We start from the raw sequence: 23,857 nt of genomic DNA on the forward strand, positions 1-23,857 counted from the left end.
AGTGATTCTGGCTGCTTAGTCAGAGTACCACGAGTCACGTGGCTCTTGAACGTCACAGTTTCAGAATTTTTCTTCAGCCGGCGAGCACTGCGGCAATGGGAGCAACCATGTGTAGTTTGACAACGCTGTTTTGTATGGCTGGCTACGATGAGAGCTGGACGTCTGCCTATTGAGTCATTGCACAAACATACTAGGCATTAGGATAATGAAGAACACGTGGCAGGCCGATTTCAGGCGTATTTTGCTGCTGCCCGAGAGAGAATATACCGAGGCTTGAAATATTTCTGTGACATGGTCTCCCTGCTCGTCACCTTCTCACCTGCCCAAGCAAGCACACGGAAGCCTTTCGCGAACTCAGTCCGCTCCTTCCTCTTCGATTCGTCTACAACGGTGGGGCCATGCCCACTGCCTCGTACCATCAACACCGGCGGACGAAGCACCGTCACGGCGCCGCTAAGTCGATCAGGACTGGCAGCATAGTACCATTTTAGTCGTGACACATGAACAACATCAGTAGGTGTTGTCGCAGAAGACGAGTGTGGTTTAACGGGTGTGACGAGGTAGTGGACGTCAGTGACCTTGCGGAGAACTTTGTAGGACCCTGTGTATCGTGGGAGAAACTTCTCGCACAAGCTTGCACGTCGATGCGGCGTCCAAAGTAGGACCAGAGAGTCAGCAAGGTAGTCAACGTCATGGTGCCAGTAATCGTAGCGGACTTTTTGTGAGGCCTCAGAAGCAGTGAGCCTACTGTGCGCGATTTCGCGAGCGACGTGGGCTCGAGAAGCAACGTCCTGAGCATACGCCGTTGGTTCGGTGGTATCAGAAGGAAGGAGTGTGTCGAATGGCAACGCAGGGCTGTGGCCGTACAGAAGAAAGAACGGAGAATAGCCGGTGGTGTCATGCCTTGACAAATTGTATGCAAACGTAACGTAGGGGAGCGTTGCGTCCCCGTCACGGTGGTCAGAAGAGACGTACGTGAACAGCATACCTGTGAGACCGTTGCTCTGCGGATGGTAGGCAGTAGTAAGATCACGTTCGGTGGAGCAGCTACGGAGGATTTCGCCGATAACTTTTGCGAGGAAGCAGCGGCCACGATCCGTCAGAAGCTGACGTGGAGCCTCATGGCGCAGAATGAAGTCTTTCAGTGAAAAGTCTGCGACGTCTGTAGCGCAGCTACTTGGCAAGGCATGAGTTAGAGCGTATCTGGTCGCATAGTCAGTTGCGACAGCGATCTATTTGTTGCCTGACACGGACGTCGGGAAAGGACCGAGCAAGTCGAGACCGACGCCGAAGAATGGTTTCGTGGGAATGTCGATAGGTTGGAGCAGGCCGCCCGTACGGAGAACAGGACGTTTGCAGCGCTGGCAGCGCTCGCAAGCAGTGACATAGCGGCGCACTAATTTATACAGGCCTGGCCAAAAGATCCGTCGCCGCACGCGTCAATAAATGCGTGAAAACCCCGGGTGTCCTGCCGTCGGAGCATCATGCAGATGTTGAAGAATGGCCGCACGTAGGTGTCGGGGAATAACTAGCTCAAATTCCGGGCCATCAGGCTTCATGTTGCAGCGATACAGAATGTCGTTGCGGAGGACGTAATAACTGAACGAGGGGTTGTGCTTCTTGTTGACAGCCATGTCGGCGCCATGTGCGCTGTAGGAGACGCCACCGCGGCTGTTACGCTTCAGCACTCTGGCATCCTGGCTCCGCTTCGATGCATCTCACCGTCTTGCCCTCATAACTGGCTCGGCCTCTTCGGCGCGCTCTTACGGTTCCACCTGTGCGTACCTTTGTCAGCCGCGTCTGCTCGAACCCCCGGTTGCGCTCTCTAATGATCCCACCAAGTCATCGTGGGACGCACGTCTTTATGACCACAGTGACCCGGCGCTTTCATCTTCGTCCGTTGCGTATTTCCCAGTGTCGCCCGCCAGAGACCCACTGGTTCCAGATAGTGCCTACACGTTGACAACCTGGACATCCCACAAGGACAACCTTATGGGTTGTCTTTTATGTAGATAAGTATATGTTGTTATCTCTATATTTCACAAACCTTCAAATCGTTCAAAGCACTACGAGGGAATGCCCTGCTGTGACATCATCATCATCATTATTTTCTTCACCACCGCGCAGCGCCTCTTGTCAGCAAACATGGCTGCGCCATGTTTGCCTACAAGTGTACTTAGTTTTGCCTAATGAGCCTATTTAGTCTTGCCTGGGAGCAGCAGGCAGCTGCCAGGCAAGACCGAATAAGCGCGCTGTGTTCGCTGAGGTAATCTTGATTGTGCAGAATACCTTCTGATTACCTGGATGTACGCGTAGAAACTTCAGGTGTGCCGAAGAACGCATGAGCGTACTTTTATCGATGCTGCACTTCACTGGCACCGGCAGTGTTGGTCCGTTTTCAACGACCGCAGGAGACACCGAGAAGTGGACAGTCGTATCCAGTGAAGATTAGGAAGGCGTCGAGATGCTGGTCTCGGGAACTTCTTTTTTTATTTGTAGTTCCGATTAGAGCTAGGAAATGCTTGTTTACAATACCTTCGGTGCAGTCAAGCTCGCAAACATTGCTAGGGCAGGTGCAGTTTCGGTTAGTACGCTGCCCAGCGAGAGCACGATAATCGCTGCTGTTGCACAGTGTCTTTAGCGTGCATAGACTTCTGTGGAATAAATCGAACAACAAAAAAGTTAAACTCAAACACACAGCTTGGAGTATTTGTTGAAAGCTATAAAATCATAAAAAGTACACACGCTTTTACTGAGGTTTTACTGCAATACTGCTAGATATTTTCGTGAAGGCGTGTGTGAATCTTTACGATCGAGAGCCCAGAGTAAGCATCACGGTGTAAATCACTGCAGTTAGTGGGGGAAGGCTACAGTGTGTACATCAAAACTGCACTCCGGAATATTTACTGGTTCAAGCATGCATACTCTACACGTAAAATAATTGACAAATGTTTTGTGAATGACGAGAACAACCAGCTGCAGCTAAGTTGCGCGTAGTGTTCAAAAATGCACCCTCTTCAGCACCCTCTTCAGGCAACGGAATTATGCAATAGGGTTGACAGGTGGGCTAGTTCGTACTGAGTTTAGGTCTGCGCTTGTTTGTCTCTTCTCTTGTGTCCTGTTGGTTTGTGCTTCCAATTATACCATTATGAAATGAATTATGATAGTGTGCCGAGTGCACGCAACAGGGAATCCTGCACTAGCTGTACGGTTGTGAGTGATCAGTTTATGTATAGTTTATAATCTGTTTGCAGCACCTTGCTGATAAATCAAACGTGCCCTTTGCAACACTGCTACTTCTGGCTCCATTCAAAAGAATAGAAAACCTCATTACACCTCAGGTTGGCAGGTAATGTGTGATTTATGTGGATTGTGCTGACATTATTACCATAATTATACTCAACGGTGTAACTAATAAAATGGTACAAAGCTCCACTGTTTACACATATTTGTTATGAATTGTTCAAAAGCATACTGAAATTTTGGTGATCTTGGGAAAGTTAGTTGACATTTTTGTTTGAATGCATGCTAACCTTCGCCGACATGAGATTGACGCTTATGCTGCTTGTGCAGGTATCTGCGCTGTTTTGGTGTTCATTCCGGGAGTCTACTTTCGACGAAGTTGGATAGGTGATGCTGTGTTCCGGGGTCGCCCTGTGTGCAGCATCGGATATCACCTGGCTCCCAGCAGTAGTGGGTGACGTCAACGGACAGCCACTGTATCAATAACAGACCCTTTGTTATTCAAGACTGCAATTTCTCAGCAATGCTTGTAACTATACGCAGTTTTCATTATCTATCTTTGTCTTGTATGTGCTTGAATTCTTATACATTTTTAGTTGACTTATGTTGCCTTCCTGATTTGCGCATCTGATTCTTGTTTCTTTATTTTCTCTTTTTTTCTTGTGTGTTATATATGTTGTACCCACCCCCTCTGTAATGCCCTACGGGCCCTGAGGGTATTCTAATAAATAAATAAATAAATAAATAACCTTTTGGGATTTGGAGCAGGCACCTTCGCCGACATGAGACTGACGCTTTTGCTGCTTGTGCAGGTATCTGCGCTGTTTTGGTGTTCATTCCGGGAGTCTACTTTCGACGAAGTTGGATAGGTGATGCTGTGTTCCGGGGTCGCCCTGTGTGCAGCATCGGATATCACCTGGCTCCCAGCAGTAGTCGGTGACGTCAACGGACAGCCACTGTACTCGCACGACAGATGAAAGGACATCGGAAGCATCGTACCGCCTCGTTTCGCTGACTGGGAACCACGTGATGAGCCACGTGATGACCAAGAAGGCTACTTTAGTGAGCAACACTTTGCCACTGTGGGATTTGGAGCCGGCACCTTCGCCGACATGAGACTGATGCTTTTGCTGCTTGTGCAGGTATCTGCGCTGCTTTGGTGTTCATTCCGGGAGTCTACTTTCGACGAAGTTGGATAGGTGATGCTGTGTTCCGGGGTCGCCCTGTGTACAGCATCGGATATCACCTGGCTCCCAGCAGTAGTCGGTGACGTCAACGGACAGCCACTGTACACGCATGACAGATGAAAGGACATCGGAAGCATCGTACCGCCTCGTTTCGCTGACTGGGAACCACGTGATGAGCCACGTGATGACCAAGAAGGCTACTTTAGTGAGCAACACTTTGCCACTGTGGGATTTGGAGCCGGCACCTTCGCCGACATGAGACTGATGCTTTTGCTGCTTGTGCAGGTTAGTAGAAACTGTCCGTTTACGACTCGTGAATTTCTACTATTTGTGCCGGCTCCATTCACTTTGGCAAGGGTGACGTTGCCTTGTTACAAGCGGGTGTATGGAAGGGGTGGAAAATTGTTTTTTTTTCTTAAGCAGAATGCTGTATATTGCGTTGTTGTTGTTGTTGCTATCAGGTGACGTGGAGCCAAATTGTGACCCTCGTGACACGCATACCTTGCTGAAAAACATCCATGATGGCAAAACTACCTTTTTGAGTAAACTTTACTCTAACGATTCAAGATTTAAGAAACATGAAACTTCAATTACAGAAATGAGCAAAAACTCAGATGACACTCAACGACGATTGCTAGAGGTGAATAAATTGGTCTCTGATCAAGCCCATGTGATTAAATATCTGTTAGATAAAATAAAAAACTAAAACTGAAGGTTGTGCATTTATAGAACCGAAGCCGTAGAAAAAACATTGTATTCTACAGTGTAGAGAATAATGATCAGTTTGGAACTTGGGACAAATCAGAGCAACTGATTAATGATATATGTAAATTTTATCTGACCATTGAGCTTAATTTTCTTGAAAGGGCACATCGCGTGGGACGTTATGACAGCAAAACGAAACGGCCAATCATTGTAAGTCTTTCATCTTTTAAAAAAAGCAAATAATTCTGTCAAACGCCAGAAATTTTGAAGACAGCACGTATGGTATCGACGAAGATTACTCATCTGAAACGCGTGCTATCAGAAAAAAAGCTATGACAATATCCTAAAGTTAACAAGGCCGATAAATATTTAGGTTAAACTGAGTTTTGATAAGCTCATCGTGAATGGTAGGGCGTTTCACTGAGACAAAAATAAGGATGAGGTTGTCCCGTTTTTGAAACCATGACCAATAAATAAGAGTGCAGCTCAAGAACACAAATATATTGTTGTCTTAGTAGTTAATTGCAGAAGTGTAACAAATAAAGTAGACTAGCTTGCTGGATTGATAGAATTAGTGGAAGCAGATATTGTAATGGGCACTGAATCTTGGCTCGAACCAGCTGTTAGAGATAGTGAGGTGTTTCCACAAGACTACGTGGTTTATCGTGAGGATCGGCCGAACATCGGAGGGGGCGTTTCCCTTCTTGTTCATACGACACTGGAGTCTAGTGCTCTAGATGTCTGCCACGCTATCGAAAGAGTGTCGTGCAAACTCGTGTTGCCTAATAACTCTAGTTTGATTGTGGGCTCGTTTTATCGTGCGCCGAACACTGATCCGAGCGTAGTTTGTGCCTTGTCTAAGATTATCTCAGAAGTGTCTGGTGAAATTATATTCTTCGGTGGTGATATTAATCTGCCGGACTTGTGTTGGCAGGATGATTATTGTGACATTGTTGCTTGTTGTGCTGTGAACTCTGAAATGAAAAAGGTTGTAGACACATATGGTCTAGTACAGTACGTAAGAGAACCAACACGTGGAGGTAATATTCTAGATTTGTTGTTTTCAAGCGCACCTAATGTAGTAAGCTCTATGGCAATCGTGCCATAAATTAGCACGCATTCGGGTGTTGTTGCGACCGTCGACACCAAAATTCAACGATTCAGTTTTTGTGAAAAGAGAAACATATTCTTTTATGATTAAGGAAATTATGAAGGTATCAACCAAAAACTGCTTCAATACCTACCAACGTTTGAATGTTTTGTGAACGACTGTAACATTCGCGAACTGCGGAATACGTTAAAAGTGAAATTGGGTGAGCTTGTGAAAGAACATATGCCACACGTACATTTTGAAAGCTTAAAAACGAAAAGACCTTGTGTAACATTATGCATTATACGAATTATACAAAAAAGAAAACGGATTTTTGCGAAGTAAAAGAAAACGAATAGCAAGGCTGATTATGAGAGATTGGCCCAAATAACGCTTGATTGCAAGCTAACAACTAAGATCGCAAAAGAAAATTATTTCAAGAGACTTAATGAAAGGTTGAAAACCAATCCTAAGGCTTTTTGAGAGTATTTAAAGAGGTGTGGATCAACTGACCTGTGCAGTCTAGAAATCATTTGCAATAACCAAATCGTAACGAACGACGAAGCAAAGGCAACATATCTAAATGACTTCTTTCATTCAAAATTTCTTCCAGCGAAACCCGACACAATAACAACAGCTGGTAACAATGTGTCGCCTATGACGCAGGTGGAACTCGGCGTGTATGGTATGAAAAAGTTACTGGAGATATCGGACGAAACCAAGGCAGTTGGCCCTGATGGTATTTCACCTCGCGTGTTAAAGCACTGCGCTGCGACCGTCTCCCTTTATCTTTTCGTTATCTTTACGCAATAGCTTCGTGCTAGTGAATTGCCATGCGACTTGAAGATAGCCCATGTTGTGCTAAATCATAGAGGGGCTCGAAAAAAGATTTGCAGAATTATAGGCCCGTCTCCCTGACATGTATGCAAATTGATTGAACATTTAATTTACTCAACCATCATGAGCGACCTTACCGAGAACAATATCTTAATTAGACTACAGCATGGTTTCCGCAAGGGCTTGTCCTGCACAACACAACTTGTAGAATTCTATCATGATTTAGGAAGAAAAATTGATACTGAGGGCCAGATAGATTGTATGTTTTTAGATTTTCGAAACCCTTTCGACACAGTTACGCATTCGCTTCTTATTTACAAACTAAAGCAAATAGGTATACATAGAGTTGTCAGAAGAATTGAAAATTGCTTATCGTAGCGCAGGCACTGCATTGTTATTAATGGCGAAAAATCGAGTCACGCAAACGTCACCTAAGGAGTCCCTCAGGGCTCTGTATTGGGACCTATATTGTTTCTTGCATATAATTTAGGTGTTACGTCCTCCTTGCGACTGTTCGCAGATGACTGCGTGGCGTACCAAAGTATATTTTACGACGAAGATGCGACAGCGTTACAGGGACACTTGAACAGAATATATGATTGGTGTAAACTGTAGAACTCGGGAATAAACACGAAAAAGTGCATTCGTATGTGTTTTACTAAAAAGAAAAAAACAATGATAAATAACTATTTTAATAATAAGGAGGTTCTTACCGCAGTTGATGTCTCTAAGTACCTAGGCGTCGTGTTTTCTGCTGACTGCTCATAGAATGAGCCCATCAGTGAGACCGTTGGTAAGGGTGGACAGGCGCTGAACTTTGTTCAACGAAACCTAAGATGTCGCGAAGTTGAATTAAAACGGAGTGCAATAACTACATGTTTCAGAATTATATTAGAGTACGCCTGCCAACTATGGGATACATCGGAAGCCAGCCTCATTTCTCATATAGAAGGGATCCAAAACAGAGCAGCCAGGTACGTACTGGGGAGGTACCGTAGAATGGACAGTGTCACAATGATGAAAAAAGAATTGAATTGCGAATTGTTGTCTTCACGAAGACAGAAGTTAAAGCTAAAACTGTTTTTTTTTTCAAATATATAACAAAATAGGCATAAACAAAGATAATTATTTGAATACACCTTTTTAAGTTTCTATGTGCAAGGATCACAAACACAAAATCATGAATGCCGGCCCAGGACGTGCATGTTTGCGAATCCTTTTTTTTTTCGAAGTGTGTAGCCGAAGGGAACGAGCTCACTGAAGAACAAGTCTGTTGTGTAAATGACTATCTATTTGTATCTCTGTTGTGAACCTTCGTGCTGCAATGCCCTAGGGTGGTGTGGGGTAATTCTTGAATAAAAAAAAGCTTGGCCTATTTCACAGGTTGCTCAAAGGTGGTGCATAACGAGACTGTAAATAATACAAAAACACAGCAATCTTCTTGTCGTCATTTCTGACTTCTTTATTTTTATACCTCAGTCCTCCCAGTTCGCAAGAAGTCATTAGTCTTTTTCAACTGCTTAAGCTTGCTTCACTTCCGCAGCACTTGTTTTCAAACCTTCCTGGATGATTAAGGGGTACTGACAGCAAAACTCTAATTTTCTTGCGTCAAATGAAAGGCCCAGCCTTCAATGATCTAGAAAACTTTCTGCAAAGTTCGAGTACATTCTGCAAAGTTATCACAGTATGCTTTTAAAAGCTAGTTTCTTTTTCTACAGTGCCCTGACATTGTAACACAAAATGAACTTCTTGTCATGTGCTTGTGTGAAAATTCTTGACACTCGCTCGGCTGCTACGCACTGTGGCTCCATCGGCGACCCCCAAGCAGTCATTTTGATAGTTTTGTGACGCTTAGTGGACATTTAGTACCTGATGTCCTCACAACTAGCCAGATTGCAGCATGAAGTCCCTAAAATTGCCTCTTGTACCACAGGAAACCTGACGTCAGTATACGAAATAATTTATCTTATCACGATTTTATTTGCTTCTCACTTGCTCAGAGTCACCTTTGTATCCATAAGATTTGCATGGCCGCGTAAACTTGTCTTTGAAAAGGGGTGCCGTTCTTCTTTAAATGTTGGCTGTGTAGGCCAATTAGAATGTGCTATTGAGGCCAACGAACCAGGCATTCTTTAAATGTCCCTGTTGGCTTGCCACTATGAGAGAAGAGAATGGCTTTCTGTGAGTCGCTCCTGAGTTTCGCAATTCTTTAATCACTAGCACCAGGTTCCGAACCTCAATTCTTAGTGCAGCTGTATTCTGTTTTTTTTTTCGAAGTTTCTTTTCCCTCTGTTTCTGTACTTAGCTTAACCCTCTTCAGTTTTTTTCTTCTGTCAAGCTGATCACTTTAACTCACCGTCAGGTTGGCTGGTAAATATGTTGTTTTGCAGAAGCAGTGAAAAGTCTGTTCTTGACTGTTGATTTCTTGTTTTTTTTTTCTTTTCCCGCTTCAGCTATAGCCTCATTGAGGCTGCAGTATGTAAAATGCATAACAAGTGGTGTGCACTCCGTAGATGCTTTTTAGGGCTACGCATGATGAGCTACGTCTTCTAAAGGCAGCTGTTTCATCTTTTCGGGAAGTCTGGGCGCATGCTTAATTGCTGAGCTCTAATTTGATTAGCTTGCTTCACTAGCCCATTAACTGCTGAATGACATGTAGAAGTCAACCTAAGTACAATTCGCTTTTGGTTTGCCATTTATTGGGTTGATTGAGTTTTGTCAGACATCTTTTAGTTTAGAAGAAGATCACACTGTTGGTATCCCTTTTTCTGCTTTTGCTGCCACCAATCTTTTAAATCCATAACCTTTCGATTTTTTTACAATATTTTTCGAATTTCATCTGTATGGCTTCCAATGATGCAGAAAAGGATTTTGATTATACCATTTCTTGAATCATCTGCCAAAATTCTACCTTATTATATGGCACTCTTGATATGATTGTACTTACCTTGTTGTGTCTTCTTTTATGCCGGATCATGTGAACTGCTTTGTTAGCTTCATGTACGTCCACCGCATACCATCATGACGCCTCAAACGACAGTGGTTGAGAAAAAGACTCAATACTTTTTGAATTAAAATAGGTGGCACTGCGATCTATCCTGCTTGTGTCAGCTTTAGAGCTTCAGTTTCGTCTCAAAGATTCACAGCGTCTACTGTTTTACACATCAGCAACTGGGATTCTCGATATGAATAATGCAGCACCATCTTTGGTTGAGGCTTCTGGGTGCTTTTAGCACGGTTGGTGCTTATTTTTTAGTTGTCGTACAATTCACTTCCGCTTCTTTAAGCGTGTAGCTGCGGTAGTCAAACACACAAAGTTATCATCTACATAGCAGACTTTCATCTCGTTATCGGAGTATCACTCCTATTCAGTATTGTGATTCATCTGTATTCAGCTTGAATGGTAGAGCAGTATAGTAGATTAAGTACAAGATCACGTCACACAATTTTTAACGATGAAAACCTCCCTATGCTTCCATTCTTTGAGTTCAGTCTTTGCTTTAGCCGCTTGTGCAGTGGTCGGTTATTGTATTCGATGTTATCCCATCTCTGTGATGTTGACACACCTAAAAACGCAGACTTCTTCTCATGCAACTGTTTTAAGCAACAAGTAAAAATGTCGCTAGAAAGCAGGCTGCCAAACACAGAATTTGAAACGATTTTGTTCTCTCCTCCCACACTTGGAGGCTGGCCCCCGAAGCAATGTGGATCAGTTACCCGAGCTGAAATGCTGCCGGGTACTGCTGCTCCGCTCAATGTGGAGAAGCACTGCAATGAGGACAGCACCTGCCTTTGTGGGCATTTTCTTAAGGCGTTTAGCACACATGATTCCTCATTCTGCTTGACAAGAAACTGTTGTGCGACATAAAATTTGCTAACAATACAAAATGTAAAATGCACCCACGAATTGCCAGAGAAAACGAGCTCCTATAGAGACTTCATATTTATATTGAACAAAAAAATTCAAATAAAGTATGTAGTGCTGAATTTTTTTGCTTTCACTCATCTTTGAACAAGCAAAATCTGTCCTGTTAAGTAATCTACAAGCACAGCTACACCAGAGTACTGTCCGTGATGAGAGGTATAAGCAAATTCGAACCCACCTAAAATTTTCGAGTGCTGGGTGTACTCACTGCGCAATGACTTTAATTTCTAGCACGTTTATAATCCTCGTATTGATATGCTTTCTATAGGAATAAAAACACGGCAAACTTGTAATATAAACTACAGTGGAAATGGTAACAAACAACGTTCACTAATTATACATGGCTATGAAGAAATTAATGGCAGCAGAATCTTCAACAAAATGGACTTCAATTATTGATACTCTAGACAACTGAAATCTACTTGAGTGATAAATGTAAAGATAACTTCTACAGTATTAGCTCAAAATGTAAGAGAATACCAATATATAAATACAGATCAGTTATGATTGTGAAATGAGATATTGAAGTTCATTTAAAAAGTGTTTGATGAGAATCAATTAGTGCGTAGTGGTATTGAATTCTAAAAATGTATGACAGCAAATATGGTAGTGTGCTTGCCGTAGTTAGTGTTTATAGGTGGTAGTAAAAATTGTGGTTAGAGTTGAACCTGGTAGGATTAGCTTTTACCAATTAAAATTTCTCCAAAGCATTGGCTGTTACGAAATTGTTAAGACACCTAAATACAAGAATATGTAGTGAATATTTGAATAAACTGCATACTGTTAGTACACTATGTTGCTGAAAAAGTTGGTACACACTGGTGAATAGAGTACTGAATGTTAGAATGCGAGCAGCTTGGTTTTGAAGACGTTGAAGTGGATGGATATGAGATGAATAAGTGTTCGCCCATGACACGATGCAGTAAGTAATATGATTGTGGATAAACACGTAGTATAACCAAAGTTGAAAAATGGTCATGCTTTGAAAAATGTTCTGATACCAGAAGTTATCCTCTGTCTTATAAGTGAAATGTGATGATAGTACTTTAGATGAGCATTTAGGAGTACTCCCAAGAATGTGAACCTAGTGGCACAAAGATGTCGGTGGCTGTTGATAGTAACAGTGGGGGTAGGTGAAAGAGCGTTATGACTAGAATGAAAGACAATGAACTGTGTTTCATTTCAGTTAACTGTTAAGACATTAGCGTTGCATCAGTTCTTTAACAGTAATGATGTTCTGAACTTCTGCTGTGCAGTTTTATAAGAGCTCCTCACATCCCATTGTTAATACGAGAAAATGGGGGACCATAAGCAAGCCGTTGGGAGCAGTACGCCATTGCTTCATTTTGACGTTTGTATCAAAACCTTCGCTCTTACACCATGCTAGACAGCTTGGGATGAAAGCCGCTCGAAGGATCATTGGGCTTTGTCATAACGTCTCAATTAACAGTGGCACTTGTATAATGCTCCGCTTCACTAAATGGATTCACAATAAAACAAAAAAATAGCTGTTAGTACTACAGCTTACAATTTTGCAGGGGTACATCTGCACATCAAAAAATGAAATTTCAACTTTCTGGATTTATAGATGTAAGCATCTCTTGGAGAGACATCAAGACTCATATTGTCATGTGGTCATGATGTTGAAGACTGCAGTAGTCGGCGGAATGGAAGCCAAACTTTTACTTCAGCGAACCTTCGCCTGAGGAACGCAAAGTGAAACTACATACAATACCGAGTCTGCTCTGAATTGCGTAAACAGTCCGTCTGCCGTCAATAATTTGAGAATCAGTGCAGTGCACGTGCTTTTATGCAAGTGCTATTGAAAATATGGGGTTATTGCTGGTGGCTGTGTAAGCACTAGACTATTCGCGTCCTGTCCACAAACTTAACAGTGCAATCTCAAGTTGTTGCGGATCTTCTCAAACACTGTTGCTACCCTTTTGAAGAGTGTTGCTTAATGTATTTGTGAGTGAAACCCGATTTTTCTAAATAAAACACAAGTGGCAATATACGTGTACTTTTTTGCCAAGCTTGTCATTTGTAGGCTAAGTTTATCCGGAAAAAAAAAATATATTTATATCCCCAAAGGCAAATAGAAGTCTGAATGTGGTGTGTTTTGCTGCATGTATTGTTGTCGTGACAAATATATATATAGCCCTTCACATAGCTGAAGTAGCAATATCCCTACTGAAACGCTCCGTATGAAATCTTACGGAAAATATATGGACTTCGTAACATTTCCTTATGCTAGATACGGAAATAATATGGAGTTTTATGGAAATATACGAAAGTTGTATGGCATATACGGAAAGCTTCTCATGGAGGATATGAAAGGATAAGGATATTGTATGGCGTATACGAAAAGATAAAGAAAATGTATGGCATATAAGGAAAGCATTTTTATGGAGTATATGGAAGGATAAGGAAGTTTTATGGCGTGGACGGAGTGAGTTTTTTGGAAAATATGGAACGATAAATAAATTTATGGAGCACACGGAGAGTTCATTATGGAAGATATGGAAGGCTAAGGAAAGTGTATGGAGTGTACAGAAGTTTCCATAAGGAAAATGCGGAACGTAAGGTCTTACGGAAATATACAATTTTTAAGGGGCTTACAAAATGTGCAATAGTGTATGAAAGGCATATGGATTGTTGCGAAAATGTGGAACATCTACATTTTTTGTCACATATTCAGCAGGAAATCCAAGCTCTGTATAGTTATGAATGAATGCATAGTGACAGATACAGTACAAAAGAATAACACAGGCTAGTCTGTGTTGTCAGTCACTGCTGTTTACCCTTATCCAGAATGATTACAACTTCTGCAGATGATCAAGTGCTAAACTCTGTTATAAGAAAAATGTGTCATTCACAACGAATGACAAAAACGGTCATTTTATTAGCATGCTGTCACACGGTAACAAATCAAGCAAAAAAAGCATAACTTCAAGGGCTCGTTTTTTTGGTAGAAACCATATTAATGAGAACTAAATTCAATGCGAATGAACTTGTCAATACTAATGAAACTGTTCTCATTAATATTGGCAAAGAGAAATGTCATTTTAAAATATCGGCCATGAGCTTAGCCCTCCTGAGCACCGACAAAAGAAATGAAAATCTATGAAAACTAATTGCATGTAGCCTAAAATAATTTTAATTGATAGAATGTGCTCCTACATTATAAATACAGCTATACACAACTTGCCACAGCTTCACGAGAGAAACGAGGTTGAAAAGGAACGTGGGCAGGGGTGAACAGTTGAGACACTAGTTTAAAAGGAACATATGCCAACTGGGGGTGGGAATGGGGGCTGGAGCCTTCCCAAAATTTTTATGTGCCTCCCCCCACCCTGTTGCCCCCCCCCCCAAGAAGGAACACAGAGAATGGCTAAGTTTTCCATCTCCCTACTCCCTGAAATAACTCACTTATCATGGGTGCCCCCCTGGTAAAGTAATCGTGGTGCTGCCTCTGCATGGCCAACAACCAACCCCCGGCTGCAGAAATGAGACCGGCAGCAATTTCATGTAGCCACTAGCTCAATTTCCACAACTTAAGCAATCAAACTATTACCACTCACGACACAAGAACACAAAAAAGTTGTCACAGGCGTAAGCAACTGTAGTAGCTTTCTTTTGATCGATATGTGGGGTTTAACGTCCCAAAACCATTATGAGAGACGGCGTGGTGGAGGGCTTCGGAAATGGACTACCTGGGGTTCTTTAACATGCACCCAAATTTGAGCACACGGGCCCATATCATTTTCGACTCCATCAGAAATGCAGCCGCCGCAGCCAGGATTCGATCCCGCGACCTGCGGTTCAGCAGCCGAGTATCTTAGCCACTATGGCAGGGCGTAGTAGCTTTTTTTAGAAACCTCGATCTCTCTCGAAATAAAACCACCAATAAGATGATCTAATATAGCCTAAGGTATTTACGAATTATAAAAGTTACGTTATAGAAGTTAACAGCCATGCCTCTGCTGGTCCCTGACATAGGCACTATGCATTTGGTCCAAAATCGAATGCAAATATATTTCATAAAATCATTCGACAGGATATGTTTTCATTTAATGACATGAGAAACCAATGGTGTTTCCTGTAAATTACATTATATTTGTTGCGTGATAGGGGTCTAAGAAACGTACATATATACGCATGTTGAGCTTAAACAACCAGACTTATTCAGTGACGCATACAACATGCACTAACTCGCGTCTGGAAGATACATTTAAATTTACGTCTAGCAGCGTAAGCAAGACATATTAGCTCTTTCAATAAAATTTTGTTTGCACGAACAATGCAATTCTTCTGAATGTCACTGCCATGAATGTTCACAGTTGGCGCAAATAAATATATAAATGTCAAACACAATCATTTATTGCAAGTACCACTGAAGAATAAAAAAAATAGGAAAGCAAGAACTCAGTCAAATGAGCGAATTTAACACATACCACACATAAGAACTTGTTCGATTAGAAGCTTATATATTTATGTTAAAGGCAGCATTTGCATATAGTGCCTGGTGAAAAATACCGTTGTATATGAGCACCAACAGTACACCAAACAATACACCAAACAGTACATACAGATTATTCTGGAGCCTACATCACTGCTAGCGATAACGCTAGAACATTCGATGGTAAATGTATAAATGCAGACGCGCTTCGCCGCTTGTCCGTTGATCGACGGCTGACGATCCGTTCGCCGCTACCAGTGCATGTCTGCTACTGTGTCGCTACTAATCCCCTGCTACTAATCCCCTTGAACTAATCCCCTTGAAGCTAACACGCCAAGGATGACAAAATGCCTTTGACAGAAATAGGTCCTCCTATCAAACCGTGCCAGCCTGTCTGAAGCACATGTACTGTTCACCCCCATTACCCCACTACCTGTTACCATCTGTCGGCTCCCATCTTGATTTTGGATACAACAGGGCTAGCGGCTTATGTTTCTTGAGTTCTTAGCATCACGAACCAACTGCTTTCTTTCTGCTTCAGTTTCAATCAATCTTTTCCTTTTGTGAACGCTGTCTTCGCTGTTTCATTCTGCCTTCATTCGAAGTAATTTTTTTCCTAGGCTTCGAACTTTAGTGGGTAGACTTAAAATCAGGGCCAGCTTAGATTGGGGTAAACGCAGTAATACATATGTTCTGCAAATTCTGGCAAGAACTCACTCAAGAGCAACTTCTTTAGTACGGGCTATGCTTAATTTCTTTCTCTATGCATACTCATGAATACAGCAACCTTGCTATGTGCAAGAGTTGGTCGAGCCAACACTATTCTCATGTACATATTTGGTTAAACACAACACTTGCGCCACAATGCCTGTTTGAAGGACCATATTCTTGCAGAGGTTTTGATGTGCAACTAACACTGAATGTGCCAGTGCTTGCAGTGATGGCATATTATCACTGTGGCAGGGAGACAGTCACCTATAAATGTCAGTGCGTATCATGCCACAGTCCCATGAAATCAGACAAAGGTAAAAGTATGAGCTCTGTGGGCATATTTGCCCCAGCATAGGTTCACTTTTGAAAAGCCAGTGATGCATACCTGATCTTGAAGACTGTGTGTCACTGTCCGTCACACCTCTTCAAGATTAAACTCGTCATCTAAAGGCCCTCTAAAGCTCAAGGCTTCAAGATTTGAATCCATTTCCTGTAATGAGGCCTTGCAAGCTTAAAAGAGCTACTGACATGAAAATTTAAATGTTCGTTTGATTCTGTTACAATGAGCAGCTATCCACCAAATTATCAGTCTGAAAATGTTCCTTGCAGTCTGTTAATCGGGCTGTTATTGTTGAAGACAATTTTACTCCACCCAGCTGCAGTTTCAGTCAAACAGCATGCAGAGGGGCGGAACCGAGAGTGGTTTGTAAATAGAGCTGGCCACGTTAACACACAAAGCAGCGACCGACTCTCCATACGTGGCCTCACCAGCACACGACCACCAAGTAGGTGATCATGACCATGAGAAGCATAGCAAGTAACCCAAAGTTGTGGTGCAAGAGTGTCATTTGTTTCCTTTTAGGCCAATTTAATGTCAATGGGCTGAGTTGCTTCACTGTGTGCAGATGCACAGTACACCTGTCCTGCAGAACTAGTATGTCCAATTCCTTTGGCACATTCACTGCAGATTTACGTGCAATAAAATGAAAATCAGTGGGTGTGAAAGCTCCCTTTATAGGGCTAGTGAACAACCCCAAGGTCCAAAAGTTGTAAAGAGAAATATGTGCGCTTTTACTTCGTGAACATGCTGCTGCAAGAATTTTGTGAATACGTGCTGTATTAAGGAAGTTACAGGGGCTAGAACATCGCCTTCAGCTGGTTTAAAATTTTCGTGTAGTCTCGCCACCCGTCTCCTTCAGAGGAAGGGGAAGACGTGGTCCGTCGTAACTCCGCCCACTTCGGCATTGCGACAACCCGTCAGCGATTTACGTCATCAGCTAACTCGATCAGTCCCAATGCACTTCCAATTGCTGCGACACCTGGTTGTTTTCCGTTTACCCGGTGCTGATACATCTCCGCAGCTAGCCCAGGCACTCGATTTGCAGCTGACAACTATTTGCAGCAAAACTGCGTTCCGAAACCCGGACATGACATCTGGGAGCAGCAACACAAAGCACAAATAATGCGCTTAATAGTGGGTGTGCCTGTCAAAAGGTGGCGCGACAATTTGCTTACTCTCAAAGACTGGGTCGGGGAAGTGTCCCGGTTACGTTTCATGGAGCCTACGTGGAGTTTTGCAACTCATATGATTAAATATCTCTGTCTATGCTGTGGGTGGGAACAGGAATTTTCGTTGATTTTACTACTGTTTGTTGAGACCTGGTTTAGACCAATTAACGAGCTGCATGCTGCGTCACATCGCTGATAGCCGAGTTATCGTTACTGTGCGTGCAAGGATATTGGTGAGGCATTGAAAAAGACGGCGGGAATTGTTTTTCAAAATGAAGGCTGGGCGCGGCACGCCGCTCTGTAATACTCAGAAAACGTGATCACTGCGGTCTACTCCACGAATTACCAAGATTGTTTGGGGGTTGTAAAAAAAGTCTACGCCTGTTGAGTGGCCCTTTAAGAAAAGTCTGTTTGAACACGCATTTTTTGAGGTCCTGGTAAGTAACTTTTCCAGGTAATTAATGCTTCATCCTTTCGTCTCAACACATGCAAAAAGCAGACTTTTCAATGATCTTGAACGCCATTTCAGAATTACTGAAAGTGCACATACCTCTTGAAGCTGACTGGCCGCCCGATGGCTGCAGCAGCATTTCTCCAGCAATTTTTCTGCATAAATATTTCATAAACATAAGTAAGATAACATCATTCCTGCACATACGCAGGGTTCATAAAGGTTTGGAAAGAGAAAATTGAAGGATATTCATGGAACTTCATGGCCCTGTCAAACGTTTCTCAGGGACTTGAGGGAACAGGGTAAGCCCTGTATCTGCCATGTAGTTGAGGCGAAATTTATGTACTTTTTTCTCCATAACCGTAACAGCTGGAGTAATTATTTTACTATCATTGTATTATTGAGCCATTCTTATTTTTACAAAACCAAATTTATCACTGAAATTGTAATGCTAACTTTTGGTAAATTTTTGCTACAGGTGCCTCGCTATCACACAATAGCTATTAGATGTCGCATTGCACAAGAGCACTTTTCATACAACAATTATTTTGCTTCTGCATATTCCCTTTTACGTTACCTGAATACTAGCTGAAATCTAGGATTATAGATACGGTGGTTGTTGCGAAAAAGGAACTTAAGTACGAAAAAAGCATGTATTGAGATAATCGCATATAAAGTTGGAAATCTACATTATTTCAATAGTATACAACGAGTAACAGCAAATTGACGGACCCGTTCAATAGGCATAAATCAGATACGCATCACCAATATATTTTTTTTTCTTTTTGTGTTGAAACGTCTTCGCTGGCTACCTTCACTTGTCACCTGGTATACAGTCGTGTTGTCAGCACAGTGCTGTCAATGCAGTTCAAGGGTGCGTGGGTCCTACGTTTTGCACTGCCCTGGTGAAATCCTAAAATAGTTCAACACATTGACATGGGCTATATTGCCATAATTAAAAGTGAACACGTACAGCCTGAAGGGTGTATATTTACAGTGTTTGATGCCCGAGGAAAATGTTTTTTGGAGCCCACTCTCAAACGACGATCCACTGAATCGTTATGGTTTTAAGTTTTCAGATAGATGCATTGAGCAAGTATTCTGAATGAGCTAGCTCCAAATAATTTGGCTTAACAGCTTGAATACAGATGCTGGAAGGTGTTCTTTATCAACAAATGGTTGACCATTCAACTGCGCTTTGTTGAGTTAACACTAAGTTTCGGCGTCGTTCGATAAGGCCGTGTCAGTGATTGATATTTTTGAAGCCACGGAAAAATATGTGAACCGGACAGCTTTTCACGTGTCTTCTAAACTGGCTCTATTTCTTTTAATGACTTAACGACAATAGTTTTGGTGCTTTCCAATGATGACACCACTAAGAAAGTCTCCGACTAGATATGTATTTCTGTATTATGCGTTTGTTTTCTTGCGTTTTCGCAGTTCCGCACCCATTTTTTTCTCAATGTGCCAAATGCACTCCAGCTTGCTAACTGTAACTTCTCCATAGAGCCCTAATGTTTGAACTGCAAAGAATCCCTCACTACGTAAGATTGCGGGCATGGCAGGCCTCCACCCATGTTGTGAAATATTGTCATATTTAGAGAGAAAAAGTTGTGCTAAGACAAATGACCGATTAGAGTTCAGAAAAGGCTCCATATTTCAAATATTGGAAAGAAAACAAATGATTTTTCAAAAATACATTTTTTTACCCTGTCCCCTACGGTACCAAACAATAAATTTTTACAACGTTTCAAATTATCACTAAATTTACTACACTTATAGACTTTAACACAAAGCCCAAATTACTTTGGCACATAGGGAAGCTTCTGAAAACAATAAAAAGGTTTTACAACCCTTTAAATCCGAAATTATAATAGACAACCAAAATCTACCGCATCGCTTTTGCAGCTAATCCATGCCTGCTCTGGTGAAGTCTGTTTAGGAGTACTGAACATTGATTCTCACACATGTGCTCCAGGCAACACAGGTCAGGTAGAGCCACAAGATACATGACATGCAACCGAAATCCAAAGACAGGGAGAACAAATGCAGTGATTATGAGAACAGGGCTACCAAGAAAGTTGACTATCAGTGTAACCTGTCATGCAAATAAAAAGTAGTGTTCTTGTGGGAGCATTGTTAGGAAGGATAAGCAAGCGCCGCTCGTACATTGTACTAACCACATGCACTACTCGTTAAGACAGGGAAGAGAGAGGGTATACAAATAGAAGGGTAATCAACCTAGGCCGGCAGGCAAAAGAAGCATAAATGCAAAAGGCATAAGTGATGTCGTAAGGAGATAAGTAGAAACAGTGGATGCAAGACATGATGACATAATAAATGAGAGTGAAATTAACGATAGTAGAAAGCATAAACAGAGTACAACTAAACTCGCACAGGTGTATTAATTCTGAAGGGGGAAGCTTGCTGTAATAATGCTAACCTACAACAGATAACGGATTGCACTGTGGACCTGTCTGCACTGGTCCCAAAATCAAGTGTTTTCATCACCTTTAGAAGCCTTAAAAATGAAACTTTCAAACTGAAGGGTTTGCAAGGTGCTCCAATTTCCTATACAAACCCTGCACAAATGCTTACTCATCCCTTTGACCACAACCTCTCGCAACTCCCGATTTTGTTTTTTTTTTTCATTAGCAAGTTTCCTTCTTAAGGATACAATTTCTTGCTCAAGCCTGGCCATCTTGTTGTTTTTTTCTTCGTGGCCACCTTCCACTGCAGGCAATTCGGACAAGGCCACCATTTCCTTTCGTTTCGCTGCCTCCATTCTTTTCTCTTTTTTTCTTTTTGGTTCGGCTCTCCCTGCAAAATCAGACTGCATGACAACTCTGCGTGGCTGTAGAGTACTGCCTCGACATGCCCACATTCTTGACTATGAACATGTGCTTGCTCGAAATTATTTCAATTATTTTAACACATATACAACATATGTTGTGATGTAGTCCAAGCCACATATAATGAATTGTTGAATGTATTGAGCACTTGCGAAATCCCTAAATTTTTGGTATACGAAATATTTTATAACATATTCTTTTAAATACCTTATTTCCTTCGGATTGAATATCACTAAATACTACTTGAACGATCATCAGTTCAGAAAACTGTGCAAGCGAGCATGCCGAAAGCAATGTAGGAAAGAAGTGAGGTTGACAAGGGGGCAAGAAGTTACGCTTTTTCATTGTGCGTCATGCCCTCAAGCACTTTTGTTCTCTTTCCTCCTTACAAGACACGGCTTACTTTTAGTGCATGTGATCGTAAGGCAGTGCACAGGAATTTCCCGGCATGCCGTCATGGCTGCAATAGCTATGCAAGAAGCTTTGAAGAATCTTTCTAATAGACCTAACATGATGATCGAGTTTTTTTAGGTCAACTTACGGGTCTAAAACGAGGTACAATACATTTCATCAGAGTTGCCAGAAAGAAAACAAAATTTAGTTACCCGAGAAGGCGAAGCTTTGAGGACGTCATCAAAAACGTGCTCTGGAAATCGCATACGCCTTCTCAACGGCTTCCGGGCTATGTCCTCTTTGGACTCTGTAACAATAGTTCAATGAAGTTTCTCAGAGAGGAAGTGATGAGGTCATGTGCAGTTGTTTCAGGCAAATTAATGTACAATACCAATGTAATGATGACACATAAGTAGCCAAAATCTGAATAATTATGACATGCCAAATCACACTCAGGCACAAAGATGGATAGTTTAAAAATAATTGGCAAGGGCCCCTATGCAGTACAATTGTGGATTATGGACTTTTTATTAAACAAGTGTAAAGGCAAATTTAACTGTTGGGCAGTGCACAAATATTCCAACTTTTAAGCATACACACAAGCACAGTTTCCCTACAAATCATAGAGAAGCTGAAGTGCTCTTAGTGGTTCTCACCAACATTTCTATCGATATGACCATTTACCTACTTGCCAAGTTGTCTAACAATAGAGACAAAGGCAAGAAGTGAGACCGGCAGAATGAAGTGACCTGCATTTTGTTTCATGTTGCACTAAATCCATACCTCTCTGTCAGACCCCTGTGCTTTATTTGTGATGGTCATATCCACAATGTAAGGAACTTAGCACACCAGGAATATGCACACAACAAAGTATTTTTACATGCTACTGAACTTGTTGCCCTACAGCCTGTTTGAATATGGCATCTGAATAATATTGCTACAAAGGAACCCTTTTTCATATGTTTTCTTTCGTGTATTACTTCCTTACAGAAATTTTAATCAATCCAGTATATATCAAGAAGGAAGAGAATAACAATACGAGAGAGTAAAGTTCTTTCTAATGTGTGGTTTAGGTGCATTTACTTCAACTGCCTTGATTGTCATAAGAGAAAATTATTTGGTTTGAAAGGCAGCTTAGCTTCGACATGCACTTCATAAATTTACTTTGCAACTGTGGAGCATGTAATTATGCCTATGTGTTTGGTGTATACCTTGCACGCAACTTGGCACTGATAGCTCACTGCGACATCATGCCCAAAAACAACAACATTTTAGGCCGTAAAGAGAACGATGGTGTTGAAAATGCGTGGTTACGTTCGAATTAAAGCATACCTGTAAGTAGCAAGGCCCGGTTAGCGGTAAGGTGCATTTGAAAGCCCACGCGATACGACTGCACAATGGGTTAGACAAAAGTGATATACAGAAATCTATTAAAGGTAAGGTGCATTTCATAACCCCCGCAATACGACTGCACAATGGGTTAGACAAAGGTGGTATACATAAATCTATAATTCACAAAATACAGAAAAAATATCTGACTGACCAGTCCGCGCTTTGTCCTCCGAGCTTACTAGCATAACAATGATCTACGATTGCCCAACTTCTATTGGGCACAGGTATACGCCACTAGCCTTGAGAGTTTAAATAAAAGGCCTTTAAGACTAGCACTGCCTATTTGCGCTAGCCCAGTTAGGGCTTTCTCGTCATCATTGTTTACGCTGTGTTCCACCACGAATCTGTACTAACAAACTCAACTTCGTACGCTTCTATTGCACAAGGCGTTAGCGCAGGAACCAAGAATCCGCGAACACAACTTGCACCACACAAGTAGCCGGTACAGTCGCAAAGGACCGCTATAACTCAATGCACGAAGAGACGGTAAACAAAAAATAAACATACAAGCAGTAATGAACAGCCACGCTTTACAGCAAGCTGCACGCTTCTCACCTGCTAATTCCACGAAATCGCCAGGAAAGTAATCTTCGAGCTCGCCGACTTCCCGCTTTTCTCTCCAATAAATCATTTTATTCTTGCCTAAGGCGAGGTCCGTTTCAGACGACGGCCTCAAACCGCGTATCAGTGAGGCCGCCACGACGGCTTTTGCGCCATCTTTATGGGCGACGTACGCATACATGATTAAAAATAAAAAAAACAACTGATAAAACAAAAAACGCAGCACCAGAGACTCGGCGGGAAGAGGGGCATGCTAGAAATGGCGTACGCCAATAGGCCCAAGAGGCTATGAATGGCTTCGTCTGCTTTGAGCTTTTACGACTTTTGGCTTTTATGGTGTCGTCTGCTTTTGTAGCTGCACCCTCTTGAAGAGAATGGGGTGCTCGAAGCGTTCGAATCACGAAACATTGATAATTATGAAACAGTGCCGATTTCTTTACTACTTGTAATAAGTTGTAGCACAAAATGAAGTATTGTATTTCGAAGGTGAATTAATAATGCCACTCTTCTCATTTGCAAACCAGCAGAGAAACATGAGAGGT

At 42.1% G+C, this 23,857-nt stretch overlaps 1 long non-coding RNA gene across 2 annotated transcripts; it reads right to left on the reverse strand.

Annotated features, from left to right (window-relative positions):
- Window positions 1-1,937: 1,937 nt before the first annotated feature.
- Window positions 1,938-23,478, reverse strand: LOC142784060 (uncharacterized). Of its 2 annotated transcripts, XR_012888587.1 has the most exons (5): window positions 23,310-23,478; window positions 18,217-21,669; window positions 16,543-16,647; window positions 3,993-4,529; window positions 1,938-3,533 (listed from the first exon to the last, which is right to left on the reverse strand). It is a non-coding gene; the product is annotated as an uncharacterized LOC142784060 (long non-coding RNA). The 2 variants fall into 2 exon arrangements; XR_012888588.1 differs by lacking the exon at window positions 16,543-16,647.
- Between the last annotated feature and the right edge of the window lie 379 nt (window positions 23,479-23,857).

Source organism: Rhipicephalus microplus, unplaced genomic scaffold (assembly GCF_043290135.1).
Source record: "Rhipicephalus microplus isolate Deutch F79 unplaced genomic scaffold, USDA_Rmic scaffold_13, whole genome shotgun sequence".
In the NCBI taxonomy this organism is placed as follows: domain Eukaryota; kingdom Metazoa; phylum Arthropoda; class Arachnida; order Ixodida; family Ixodidae; genus Rhipicephalus; species Rhipicephalus microplus.